The sequence below is a fragment of the Amblyomma americanum genome, chromosome 10 (genome assembly GCF_052857255.1).
Source record: "Amblyomma americanum isolate KBUSLIRL-KWMA chromosome 10, ASM5285725v1, whole genome shotgun sequence".
NCBI lineage: Eukaryota > Metazoa > Arthropoda > Arachnida > Ixodida > Ixodidae > Amblyomma > Amblyomma americanum.
In genome coordinates this window covers 62,220,473-62,233,867 of record NC_135506.1, presented here as the reverse complement: position 1 = coordinate 62,233,867, position 13,395 = coordinate 62,220,473, and the positions used below count along the sequence as shown (strand labels likewise).

At 46.6% G+C, this 13,395-nt stretch overlaps 1 long non-coding RNA gene across 2 annotated transcripts in view; it reads right to left on the bottom strand.

The window, feature by feature from the left end:
• Positions 1 to 2,053: 2,053 nt before the first annotated feature.
• The window catches only part of LOC144106153 (uncharacterized), a 12,091-nt gene continuing 749 nt past the window's right edge, over positions 2,054 to 13,395 (bottom strand). For both annotated transcript variants that reach the window (XR_013308919.1, XR_013308918.1), the window contains exon 2: positions 2,054 to 3,708. This is a non-coding gene — a long non-coding RNA (uncharacterized LOC144106153). The remainder of the gene's footprint in view (positions 3,709 to 13,395) is intronic.

Genomic DNA, 13,395 nt, shown 5'->3' with positions numbered 1-13,395 from the left:
GACGCGGTGGCCGGGAAGTGCGAACGAGAGAGCATTTCGGCGGCCGCGGATTCCGCTCCCTCTCGCCGCCGAATGTCGAAGTGTGAATGCGCTATCAAGCGGCGGAGGAAGCTCCAGCGGCTGGAGCGGCGAGGTTCGAACAAGTTGGAAATTTTCGCGGCAGCACCGCATCTCAGCCAATGACGGCCCGGCGTTGCCACGCGAGTTTGTACGCCGCAAGTACAAACTGAATAGTGTTCTTTTGCATTTCTTTTGTTTTTGATCTTTCCCTGGCACCTGTTTCTGTATCATTTCCACTTGACTGTACATTGGATACAATGCTACTGCTCCTTAGCCAATTGTGTGTCACTTCTTGGCTCATATCATATATGTACCCTCTGGTGACTTCCAAAATAAAGGTGAAAGTTAGCACCCATACCGACCACTCCTGTGTTTTTATCTATGTTTCTGTCATGCTGGCCTTACATTGGCTAAGGGTTGGAGGACTAGGGAAAACAAGAAAGCAATTTTCATTGGCCAAGCACCGTTATCACTCAACAGAGAAGAAATGTCATTGCAGGCGATCACAAGCAAAATGCAGCCGACGGATGCACATCAATGATATGCCCCGTGCAATGCTTTGAGAATGCCTTAAACAAGATGATGCTGCCGAACAAGGAAGCCTCGCTGAACAACTGCTCAATGCCGGTAAAGAACCCGAGCTGGATGAGCGGCTCAGTGATGGCACTATTCTGAATACGGTAGCAAATACAGAATCAGAAGACAATACAATGAGCAGTTTCATGGTGAGGAGTTAGGTCAGTGCAAAGCGCAGTACTATGCATACTGTGGCCCAGGAGTCTCTTCATACCTTGTCGCATTTTTGGAAGGTTGTACAAGATGCGACAGTGTACTTGAAAAATCACCAAAAATTTGCCTAATATCGACTGCACTACACACTGCTAGGCACAAATGCTTATTTAATTTACAAGATTTTTTCTGAACCCACGTTATTCATCATCATTAATTATTACAGCCAACTTGCTTTATTGAAAATTTTGGTTGAGAACCAAAGTGTTAATTTCAACAAGACATGACTGAACTGTATGAGACAGGACTTCCATACCTCTTAGCTGTGTTCTGCAACTTTCAATTTGTCAAAGAAGGTATGGAGGTAACACTTAGAAATTCTATCACAGCTGTGTGAAGAACTGCATTCCATATATCCTGCACGTCACCTTTTCCAAGTTGACTAAGAAAATAGGGCTAATCAGCTGCCCATGCCATTAGCCAAGCTAACATAAGCAGCCCAAGCTAAATGGAAAGCTCCTTTAATGATGGATGCAACTCCCAATTGCATGCAGGACATTAAAATATGGCGAAATCTAGTGCTACAGGAATTATGAACGACCATGTTCAAAATGCATAAAAATCATTTCTGGTCTATGTACCCTAGGCTGCAGTGTCTGGAAGAAAATTAAGAATGCAATTTCGTTTATTGAGCCCTTTTAATTAATGAAACTGCATTCCAATGCATACTTATACAGCCCAGCATTAGAAAAAAGAAAGTCAAGAATTGTTTTTACTCATTTACGAAGCTCCAAAACATTTTCCAATGAAGTCTCAAAATGTTTTCATCACCAAAGGGTGCTGTCTCGAGAATGTTTCAAGCAGCATAAGCTGCAGTCCTCACTGTATGCCAGACTTTTTTTTCCCATTTTTTCGTGCAGGACACAACCTGGTGCAATCTGACCATGTGACAGGTGGGTAACAAGGGGGGCGGGCATGTGAGGAGTGGCGCAAAGAAAAACATCGCCATGGACAGAACACACAGCTCGTGCATTCTCAATTTCAGAGTTACCGCAAGAGAGGCCGAGTCGATAATTGCGCTGAAGGAGGTGCAGGTTGTATGAAACAGAGATGAATCTCAGAAATATCAAACAACATAAAAGTTGACCGAAAACTGGAGGAGACACTTGAGCTGAAGGGTATGACACTATAGTGTTAATGGGTTAATGTCCATATATTCAGAACTGGTCATTCTTTACTTTAAATTCATACATCTGAGGGTCCTCATACCCCTCGTCGTGCAGTGCTGTAGCAGTAAGGCGATGCGCCACTGCCCTGGAATGGGAGGTGCTGCCCCAGTGGGAACTGAGAGACCCGAACTGATCTTCTTGAGCAACCTTTCGCGATCAGTCATTAATTTAGCTGCCACCTGCCATGGTGGGCACTTCACAATCTGGTGGGCAGGTTATGACGATTCCACAAACCGAACAAAACCAAAGTGTCCTACATGTCCCCTAGGTTGCTCCTCTGGGGATCATTCGTGGATTTTTCGCTCACGGATAATGATGCCGATGACGACACTGGAATTTTGCGCGACATGAGGACCTTACCGCTAGCACATTAAAAAACACTGGGAGGAAAATTGTCAAAGGTATCAGAAGCTAGTGTTTCAACAGGCGGCACGAAGATATATAAGACTGACCAGTAACCGTTGAAATGAACAAGAAAATGGAAAAAAAAAATGCAGCATGAGAGGATAGCTGGGAAGAAACTGAAGAGCATGGAAAACAATTTGTGGCAATCAATGGAGAAAGTGTGATAGTATTGTTAATACCCGCGTCAATCGATTATATTTCTGATTCCGTCACGGTAGAATTAACTCAGACTTATAAATACCTCGGCGTAACAATGTCCAATGGTCTAACCTGGAATGCGCATGTGACAAAAGTCATATCATCCGCTAACAGAAGCCTTGGATTCTTAAAACGACATCTACGCCATGCACCACAAAATGTAAAATTACTTGTCTACAAATCACTTGTCTGTTCTAAATTAGAATACACCTCTGCTATTTGGAGCCCAAACCAAAATTATCTATCAAATTCTCTAGAATCAGTACTATGTCAAGCCACAAGATTCATATGTTCGTGCTATTCATATAATGTGGACCACCATATATAATGTTAATATATCGTATAATGTTAGTATATATAATATTCATATAATGTTAGTATATCGTCATTAACAGCAGAGGCAGGCTTAACATCTCTAGCTTGTACACGTGGTATCACTACTATGTGCTTGTTTCATAAATTTTATTACAGCTCACTTCGTCCTCCGCCCTACATCAATCCGCCGGCACGCACTTCCCCCCGCATCGGTCATCCCCTTCAAGTTGCCCGGCCTCGTACACGCACTACTACATTTGAATCGTCATTCTTTCCACGTTCAGCCACGGAGTGGAACGGCCTTCCACACGACATCGCCGCAATCACCTGTCCAACAACATTTGTGAATTGTTTAAAAAATATATTTAACAGCGTATAATTTATGTACCTTACGTGTTTTCTTTGTTTATTAAATCTGTTTTATACATGTAACCCGCCCCTTATGTAACACCCCCAATCCCGGGGGCCTTTAAGGTAATAAAGTGAAGTGAATTGCAACTACAGAAAATGTGTCACATTGCCAGGTCGTGCCAAGTCCTCACATCACTGCCAGTGCATAGGTTAAGTGATGCGCCACTGCATTGGCCAGCGACTGTCTCAAGCACAGCCACCAACGGGGCTTGCGAGACCCAGGTCACTCTTTCCAAGCAATGTGACAAAGAATAGCTCCCACAAGCCTCATTTTTGCACAGACAGTTCTTCAGGACGATGTATATTTTGCTCATAGGACTTCTGTTCTCCGGGTAGTTGTCTGCTCAGTTCCTTGTCTCCCCTGCGAGTGAACAGGGGATAGGAGGCAGGTAAGAAGAGGGGACAACTGGCAGGTGGAGAGATAAAATCCCTCTAAACACTACTTGACACGGTTGGCGGGTGGAGGATTTATGATGCTGCTGCCGCCGAGGGAGGCTTCAAGAGCCTCCCAATGTTATCACACTAAGATGCAGCATTTCTTTTTACTCATCGGCTACTGAAGAAGAGCATTTCAACAGTAGCAAAGGGAATTTGTTGGCGAAATCTCTCTCGCAAACAGATACAATCGAATAACCTTTTATTGATGTATTTCGACATGCCAAAGCAACACCATCGGCCATGAGGCACAGCATAATGAAGGCCTCCTCTTGGGATTCCATAACGAGCACCAAAATGTCAGTACACATAATTTCTGCACTTTGCCTCCATTGAAATGGTGCCATCATGGCCAGGATTGAAACCATAACCTTCAATCTAACAAATGAATGTCATGGTCACTGCGCCACAACTGCGTATCACTGTTTTCAAAGTGCAATTGAGGCCCTTTATGGTTTGATGCCATTAGAGAACAAAGCATTGCAGAGGAGCCCCATTTCTCCTGTAACGTGATACTAAGCAATGTTTTGGGAACCTGCCAGGCACCTGATCAGCACACACTTGCCAAGGTCATCTACCTGACAAAAATTTGGACAAATGACCCTCGACAACACATCATGCTGCAGTTCACATAAAAAGGCACTAGCAACACCACAAGCGCTGACATTCCAAGGATGAGTCGTTGGGCATGTACAGAAGAAAATGTTCACAGCGTTCAGACAGATGAAGCTGATATGCTTGGTAGCTAGCTGCCACTCCTCACAGAAGTGCAAGCTGTCAATAAATGTGCAATACCTTTTACCCCATGGCCTTTGCTTCATTCATTTATACCTCCTGTTAGGGCTTTTAAAGAATGTGCACATTGCTATAGAAATCCCAGTGGCCTGCCTCCCCTTTGCTATTTGCAATCCTGGCTTCAGAACACTGCATACATTCAGGCGTTGCCTTGTCACTGCGAGGCCAATGACAAATGTAAATTCAACTGACCAGGCATTTCTGAAAATGACGGCAGCTTTCAATTTAAGCCACAAGATATTTTGATACATTGTATTTGCATTACCTATCAACACAATCAAAGTTTCACTACAGCACTTCTTCACCCACCCACCCCCAAACCCCTTCCACTGAGGCCCCTATGGTCAAAACGCACCGCAAAGATAACGAATGGTTATAAAAGATTTATTTCAATGCAATAAAATTCCATCATATACAAAATATTATTGGACAGCACATAGTTTTTAGCAGTACTGTCAGAAAACCTGCATGGCCATTGTCCTGCATTTTAAACAACGGCGAGACAGGTCTAACAGAGTAAAGGTATAGGGCAAATTTGACGCTCCCTTTAGAACATTATGGGGAGGAGGGGGGCCCTGCCCTGCCCCCCCCCGTGCGCATGTCTATATGATGTAGACCATAGAGTTTCTAAATATTAACTAGAGGGAAAGCTGGCAGCCTTGTTGGCATCCAAGGAGGACATCCTAGGTATGCCGAGAAGACATGGCTTTGAACTAACATCTGGTAGCTTGTAGACACTTCTAATGATCAGATTTTTTTAGTTCAGTTTCGTTTTCAATGATGTTTTTCGTGTTTTCAGTGGTGTAGTTATCCAGCTATGCAGGCAGTTCATTTCAGATCCGTAGCATGTGAAGGCTGGAACTGAACTGAACACAGTGTCTGGCTGCATGTTGGAATAGAAATAGCTGAAAACAGACAAGGACAAACGAAAAGGGGAGACACACGAGCGCTTTCTCACACCGAAATTTTATTGGGAAGGCTGCAAAATATATATCAAAGTGGAAGCAGGCAAAAACAAACCAAAAAAGGAAGAAGAAGGGCAAAAAATTGAACTGACAATTGCGGAAAAAAACAGGTCTGAAAAAAAAACATAAAACACATGTATGGCAGCATTATTGTTATGTGGCCCAAGGCGAGAACACAAGAACGACCCGGGCACAGCGCACTGGCTGACGGCACAGGGCCCGCACAGAGCACCCAAGCCCAGAACATGTGCACCACCGAGACACTCCGTTAACCTCTCAACTCACAATATCCGTTGCATGGCCCCTGGTCGCAAAAACACCGTCTCTGTGTACATTAAGGCACGGCCGGGGATGGCGAGAGGTAGGACTTGAGGCGAGAGACGTGGACAATGTCAAGCTGAGCTGCACGGGAGATGGTCTCCGGGAAGGCCCGGGCGATCGCATAGGTGACAGCGGTTACCTGGCAGAGCACACGCTATGGGCCAACATACCGGGACAGATGTTTTTTACAAAGCCCGACGCGGCGAGATGGCGACCAAAGCAAGACGAGGGCGCCAGAGGAGAAAGTGACCATGAGATGGCGGCAGTTGTAGTAGTCCTGCTGTGAGGCCTGCGATGCTAGTAGTTGGGATCACTCCAGTTGGCGGGCGTGGTCTGCCCGGGCAATTGCGTCGTGTGTGTATTCAGAAGGCTGTGAAGTAGATGTCGGAAGCAGCGTGTCCAAAGGTAATGGGGGCTTGAAGCAGTACAAAAGATAGAATGGTGAGTAACCGGCAGTGCCATGACGGGAAGAGTTATAGGTGAAAGTCACGTATGGAAGGAAGCCCAGTCCTGATGGTCCGGGAAAACACATTGCAAGCATATCCGTGAGAGTGCAGCTGAGGCGCTCTATGAGGCCGCTGGTTTGGGGATGATAGGCGGTGGCCAGCTTATGTTTGGTCAAACAGGAATAGGGAACATCGTCAACAACTTTAGACAGAAAGCAACAGCCACGGTCGGTGAGAAGTTGGTGGGGTGCACCATTACGAAGGATGAGATCGTACAGAAGAAAGTCTGCAACATCAGTAGAAGTACTGGTAGGGAGGGGCCGCATGATAGCGTAGCCAGCGGCATAACCCATAGCAACTGCAACCCATTTGTTTCCGGACGTGGACTCAGGAAACAGGCCCAAAAGAACCAAGCCAACACGATGTAAAGGTTTGGGGGGCACATCCACAGGTTGGAACATGCCCGCTGAGAGAGTGGCAGGGCATTTCCAGCGCTGGCACTGGTCGCAGGCACGAACATAGCGGCATACGGACTGGTAGAGGTGGGGACAAAAGAAGCGATGACGCACGCGGGCATCAGTACGCGAGACACCCTGATGTTCAGCAAAGTGGAGGTCATGAAGCTCGTGGAGGACGGGGCTGGCGGGGTTCAGGCTTCTCTGCGGTATAGTGTGTCATAATGCAGCACAAACCAGCGCACAGCAGGGACAGATGGGGAGGAGTTGAGGCGGTCAATAATAGAGTGCAGCTCAGTATCCCGTTGTTGCTCATCGCCAACGTGAGCAATAGCAGAGTGCGAGAACAGGTCGGCAGCGCAGGCAGTGCAAGATGGTCAGGAGGGTCAACGGGATATCGGAAGAGGCAATCAGCATCTGTGTGTGGCCGACTGGACTTACAGACCACTGCGTAGTCATAGTCTTGTAGGCGCAAAGCCCAGCAACCTAGCCAGCCAGTGGGATCTTTCAGAGAGGTGAGCCAGCAAAGAGCATGGTGGTCTGTGACAACCATAAAAGGGCAGCTCTATAAATACGGGCAAAATTTTCTAACGACCCAAACGAGGGCCAAGCACTCTCATTCTGTGATAGCTTCTCATTCCGTGAGGCGGTTGGCGCAGGCAATGACACGGTCAGAACCAGATTGCCGCCGAGAAAGGACAGCGCAGATTCCATGACCGCTGGCATCAGTGTGGACTTCAGTGGGAACGACCACATCGAAGTGTATCAAGACTGGCGAGGTGGTGAGCTTCGAGATTACAGCGGCAAAGACGTTTTCTTGTAGGGGTCCCCAGGTGAAAGTCATGTCCTTTTCGAGCAGATCACTGAGAGGGCGGGCGATGAAAGCAAAGCCTGGCACGAATCGACGGAAGTAGGGGCACAGTGCCAGGAAGTTCCGCACGTTGTTGCAGGAACGCGGCACCGGGAACTCTTTCACGGCTCAGATTTTAGCTGGATCAGGGTGAACACCCGTGGCATCGACGACGTGGCCCAAGATTGTGATCTGACGACGCACGAAACGGCATTTGGTGGAGTTGAGCTGTAAGCCAGCATGACGGAGAAGGTAAAGAATCTTGGAAAGGTCATCGAGGTGAGAGGAGAAGCTGGGGGGAAGACTATGACGTCGTCGAGACAGCAGAGGCACGTGGACCATTTGAATCCATGCAGAAGGGGCGTCCGTCGTACGTTCGAAGGTGGCCAGTGCATTGCATAAGCCAAAAGGCATAACTCTGAACTAATACAGCCCATCAGGTGTCATAAACGCAGTCTTCTTACGGTCCTGGTCATCCACTGCTATCTGCCAATAGCCGGAGCGTAGATCTATGGAGAAGAATTTGGCACCGTAGAGTCAATCAAGGACGTCGTCAATGCGTGGGAGACCCGGTTACAAGTCCTTTTTACTTATCTTGTTCAGGTGGCGATAGTCAAAACAAAAATGCCATGAGCCATCCTTTTTCCTCACAAGAACGACTGGTGAGGCCCAGGGGCTGTAGGAGTGTTCGATAATGTTCTTAGCAAGCATCTTCGTAACCTCAGCGTTGATGACCTGGCGCTCAGCATGGGAGACTGGTCGGGGTTATTGATGCATCATCTAGTTTTCCAAAGTGGAGCGGACGTCGGGGGCAGCTGTCGAAAGACAGGGCGACTGCGGTGATCGTGAGCGATGGCCTTGGGCCGACGGAGAGCGGGAATGGCAGAAGGAGGATTCAGACTGGTCTGGCTGGAAGCGGGGCGAGAAGCGGCGGTGAGGTTCAGGTCGGTAGTTGGAGAAGCCACCACAGGGAGGCTGCAGCAATGTCGAGAAATGTGTCCAACGCGGGAGCAGTGAAAGCAGATGGGTCTGTCGTCAGCCGTGCGCCATTCTGCCGGATTGCGGTAATGGGGCATGGAGTAGTAGGTGGGGCGCAAGCAGGGGAAGGAGGCTGGTGGACGGCTGGGCGGCCAATAGAACACACCTAGGGAGAAAGATCTATGTTTGCCAGTTCTTGATTCATGACGGCCTGAATTAGCGACACGATGAGCAGCGTCGTATCAGGGATGTGAGGTGGGGATATCACAAGTGCGAGGGTCACGAACCACGTGACCGAGCTGATGATGGGAGACGCGTCCGAGGCCACGTGGGATGGAAATCTCTGGTCCACACATGAAGATGTCACGGCTGTGTTAGGATGGCGGGAAAACGGCTGCGGAATGCAGCGGCCTTTCATTTGTTCAAATTGACGGCACTCTTTAATGATGCAGTAAACAGTGAAACAGTCTTTGCAAACAAGCAAATGGAAAGCATCGTCTGCAATGCCTTTGAGCACGTGGCCCACCTTGTTTGTCTCACTCATGGCAGCTTCGACCTTGCGGCAAAGAGCCGAAATGTCCTGGATGTAGGCCACGAAGCTTTCTGTTGAAGACTGGGCTCGAGACACAAGCTGCTTTCTGGCAGTGAGCTGCCCGTCATCAGGCCTACCGAACAGCGTCCTCAACTTCTCCTTAAAGGTGTCCCAGATTGTTAGGTCATCCTCGTGGGTCTCGTACCACACTTGTGCTGTGACATTGAGATAAAATATGACATTGGCGAGCACTAATGTAGGGTCCCACCTGTTATAGGTGCTGACGTGTTCGTAGAGGCTAAGCCAGTCTTCCACATCCACGCCATCAGTGCCGGAAAAGGTGCCGGGCTTGCATGGAGGAGCCATAACCATGAAAAGAGTGCTAGTGGGACTCCTAGACTCGCCGGGTTGAGCCACGGCGGAAGACCCGGTCTGACGACCACTCTGAAGGTGCGTGGTGTGCTGAGCGTAAAATCCGCACCTCCACCAAAGATGTTATGTGGCCCAAGGCGAGAACGACACCAGAATGACCCGGGCACAGCACAAGCCAAGAGCACGGGGCCCGCACAGAGCACCCAAGCCCAGAACACGCTCCCCATTGAGACACTTCGTTCACCTCTTCACTCACAATATCCGTTGCATTATTACTTCACAACTGACTCGAGGTAGGCAATCTCATTTTTGTTAAGGTAACAGATGCGTTACTTGCACAGTTGTCCCCTCCTTTCATGATATGGTAAGCTTCGATAACTTCGCTGGTCCTTTGATTACATGCTTAAGCACAGCAGTTTTATCAAAAAAGGGGCAGCATTTACACTACATGCAATGCTTAGGCAAATTTTTTAGTGCTATCGGGGTTAAAGAAGTCCTGCGTTAAAACAGGTGGATATTCAAACAGTGGCCAGCCTGCCCGACGTAGTATTTTTTACGAGACAAAGGGATTTTGTAAATTATCTGCGTTTTGCACTGTATAAACCTAGATTTGCAGTTGATGTAGCAACAGTGCTCACTTTTTAGCGCAGCTGCTTTTCTGTGAACTGACACGGGAGCTGACACAACAGTGCCCACATAGTACTGACTGGCAACCTATGCGAGAAGTGGTGCACGTATGGCAGAACAAGCTTTTTTTTTGGTGTCAGACAACACAGGCCTCTTGGTGTCCTGGCCCTTGACCCATCGCAGACACGTCAGCTACTAATTACTGATAGTAGATGCCCAGAACTGGTCAATCTGTTGACTTGTTCAAGAAAGCTTGTGGAAATTCTATCCTGGCACGACTTAAGAAGAGCAGAGTGGAACAGAAGGAGACAGTTGCATTTTTCACTACTTTGCAGTTTCCGGAGTGAAAATGAAGTAAAGGTTACGTGGAGCTAGGGTAAACGCTACCCCCTTTTTGAAAAACTGCTGTGCTTGGTAAAGCACATAATCAGTGGACAAGAGAAAATATTGAAGCTTGCCATGTCATGAAAGAAGGAGACAACTGCTTAAGCGACGCATCTATTACGAAAAATGAAATTGCTTACCTTGAGTCAGTGTGCCCCCTTTCTTTCGTTAGTCTCTTTCGTTATATTTTTCCACCATGCAACAAATCCTACTAACCCAGTTTGACATCCTTGTGCAGTTCTCCACAGTGTCTGGTACCTACTCGGTTTGATGACAGTTTGCCTCATCACTTGGAGCCATTTACACAGCAAGCTGGGTATGTACAGCAAGAACTTGTGCATTGTAAGGTGACAGATGACAACAAAGTTTTTCATGAATTTAAAATGCAACAACCTGTTGCTGTGACCACTATACACATTTCTCATAGGAGTCTCAGAGACACTTGCCTTCTAGAAGTGTAAAGTACTTCGACAAGCGCCACATGTGTTAAATGCACTCGCAGACGATTGTATTTGCTTCATTTCTAAGTCTGGTGGTGCCCACGCACTGCATTCAGAAAGAGACTTCCACTTGATGATTTAATTCATGGAAATACCTGTATACTGCACTCGCCAGCATGAACATGGCCATTAATCTGTATGGCCGTATTCCGAGTTAGTGTCGTAATCAAAAGCATCAATATCTGCTGCAGCACCCATACCTGATTGGTCGAAATGCCAGAAGCAGATGTGGAGGTTCGGATGCAGCGGAAAGTATCAAAGAACACTAACCGTGATGTCACATAGATCACTCGGCACCGGATCAAAGACGGCAGCTTTCTAGATGTTTCGCTGCAGAAACCGCAGTGCAGTGACATCCTGCTGCTGCTCACAGTCGCGACCAAACCGACATCTACTTCCGGTGTTTTGAGCAATCAGGTTTGGCCGCTGCAGCAGATTGTGATGCTTTTGATTATGACACAAACTCAGAATACGGACCTTACTTGCAGTAGACAGGTTTCCGTTTCCTAATTCATGCTTTTTATTTTGCAAAAACCACAAGACAGTGCCAGGACATGGTGACAGCCAGCACTTTGCATGTGCAAACAAGTTTCTCATAGAAAGGTGAAAAGTCAGGCATGTTTTTCATAGCATGAACCACAGCCTATGCACGAGCATAGCGTGCAAATCCAGAATAGCAGACTACAGCAACGAAACGTTTCGATATTTCACAATGCCAAAAATGGTTTTATGGGAGTTAACGTCCCCAAGCGACTCGGGCTATGAAGGACAACATAGTGAAGGTCTCTAGAAATTTATGACCACCCGGGGTTCTTTGACGTGCACTGACATCGCATAGTGCACGGACCACGGACCTATAGAATTTCGCCTCCATCGAAATACGACTACAGTGGCTGGGATCAAACCCACGTCTTTCAGATCAGCAGCCGAGCGCCACAACCACTGAGCCACCGCGGCGGCTCAATGCCAAAAACGGAAACTGAAGTGTTAAATTTTTTTCAATGAACATTTTCTCTGATATGTATACATGAGGTTCCATAGTGCAAAATGAAGGGACAAGACACAAGCGCCCTTGTACTTGTGTCTTGTCCCTTCATTTTGTGCAATGGAATCTCATATGTGAATGACCCACTAGTCTCAACCATCTGCCTTCGGAAATGTGCATCTATTGAACAGAAAAAATTGTTTAACTACATTTGCTAAGATAAAAAGCCCTCTCTAAACTCAGTGCTCATTTACAACTATTTGCTTTTCTGTTCCTTTATTGCCATATAAATTTTTTATTATGGGTCACTTTGACTGTAAGATGAAGTTTCCTTGATATATATTTTTAAAATTTATTTTTGCAGTCGTAGTTATGTTTTACGGCTAACAGTAGCAAGGCCGAGAAACCTCGTCGCCACAGCAATTCCCAAAGTCGAATAGCTCTTTTAAGGAGTATAGACAACTAATTAATTAAGTATACATTGATTACCATGTGGTATCCACTTATGTATGCAAAATAATTTACATTCGAATTTCTCTGTCAGAATGCTGGCTCCGACGTCAAAGTTGCATACAGGTCACGTGAGGCATGTGAAAACAGATATAATCACTGCTTCATTGCATTAATTCACTGCAATGCTAAGCCAACAGCCTCAAGAACCGAAATAACGAATGAAGGAGCAGCGATTATATTGCTGTCTTCACACGCCTCACGTGGCCTATACGGAACTTTGACATCACAGAGCTGTTGAAACCAAAACCGAAATTGCATGACAGAAAAATTCAATTGTAAATTTGTTAAGAGTTGCAGGCAAATATCACGTGATTATCCATATATACCGTTTTATACATAAAGGGCAACGGTGTCAAAGCCATGCCTGTTGTTTGTGCTGCCTGCATGTGTGGCCAAAAAGTAGTGTGTTTCTTGTGGTGAGAAGAAAATATTAAATACTTTGCCTCCAGACTTACTACATGTTACATTTGTCATGAGCTTGATTAAATGCACTCTTATAGCTGACGACACATTGTTGCTTTCTCGTGCCTTAGAACACTACACCACACAAGAAACGCTGAGTAATATGCCTCCCTTTATTTTTCCGTGCGGACTACTTCCGTACCTTTCCCAGCGTTGCACCTGATGTATGAAACGGAGTAATGTGTTATGCATCACTACAATGAAGAAAACATGCCACCAAAATTACGTATCTATACTCCTTTAAGAAACTCGCAGAAACGGTGGCGCCAGCTTTCCCTTTAGGTAATATTTAGAAACTCTGTGATGAAGACGATCAGTTGCTTGAGCATGACAACATAGCCTGGGCAAGGTGACAGTTTAAAAGCTTTTGTGCACAGTAGAGATGCACTTGTTAGTGAATAATTTTGTAAATAAAAACACCTGCACGC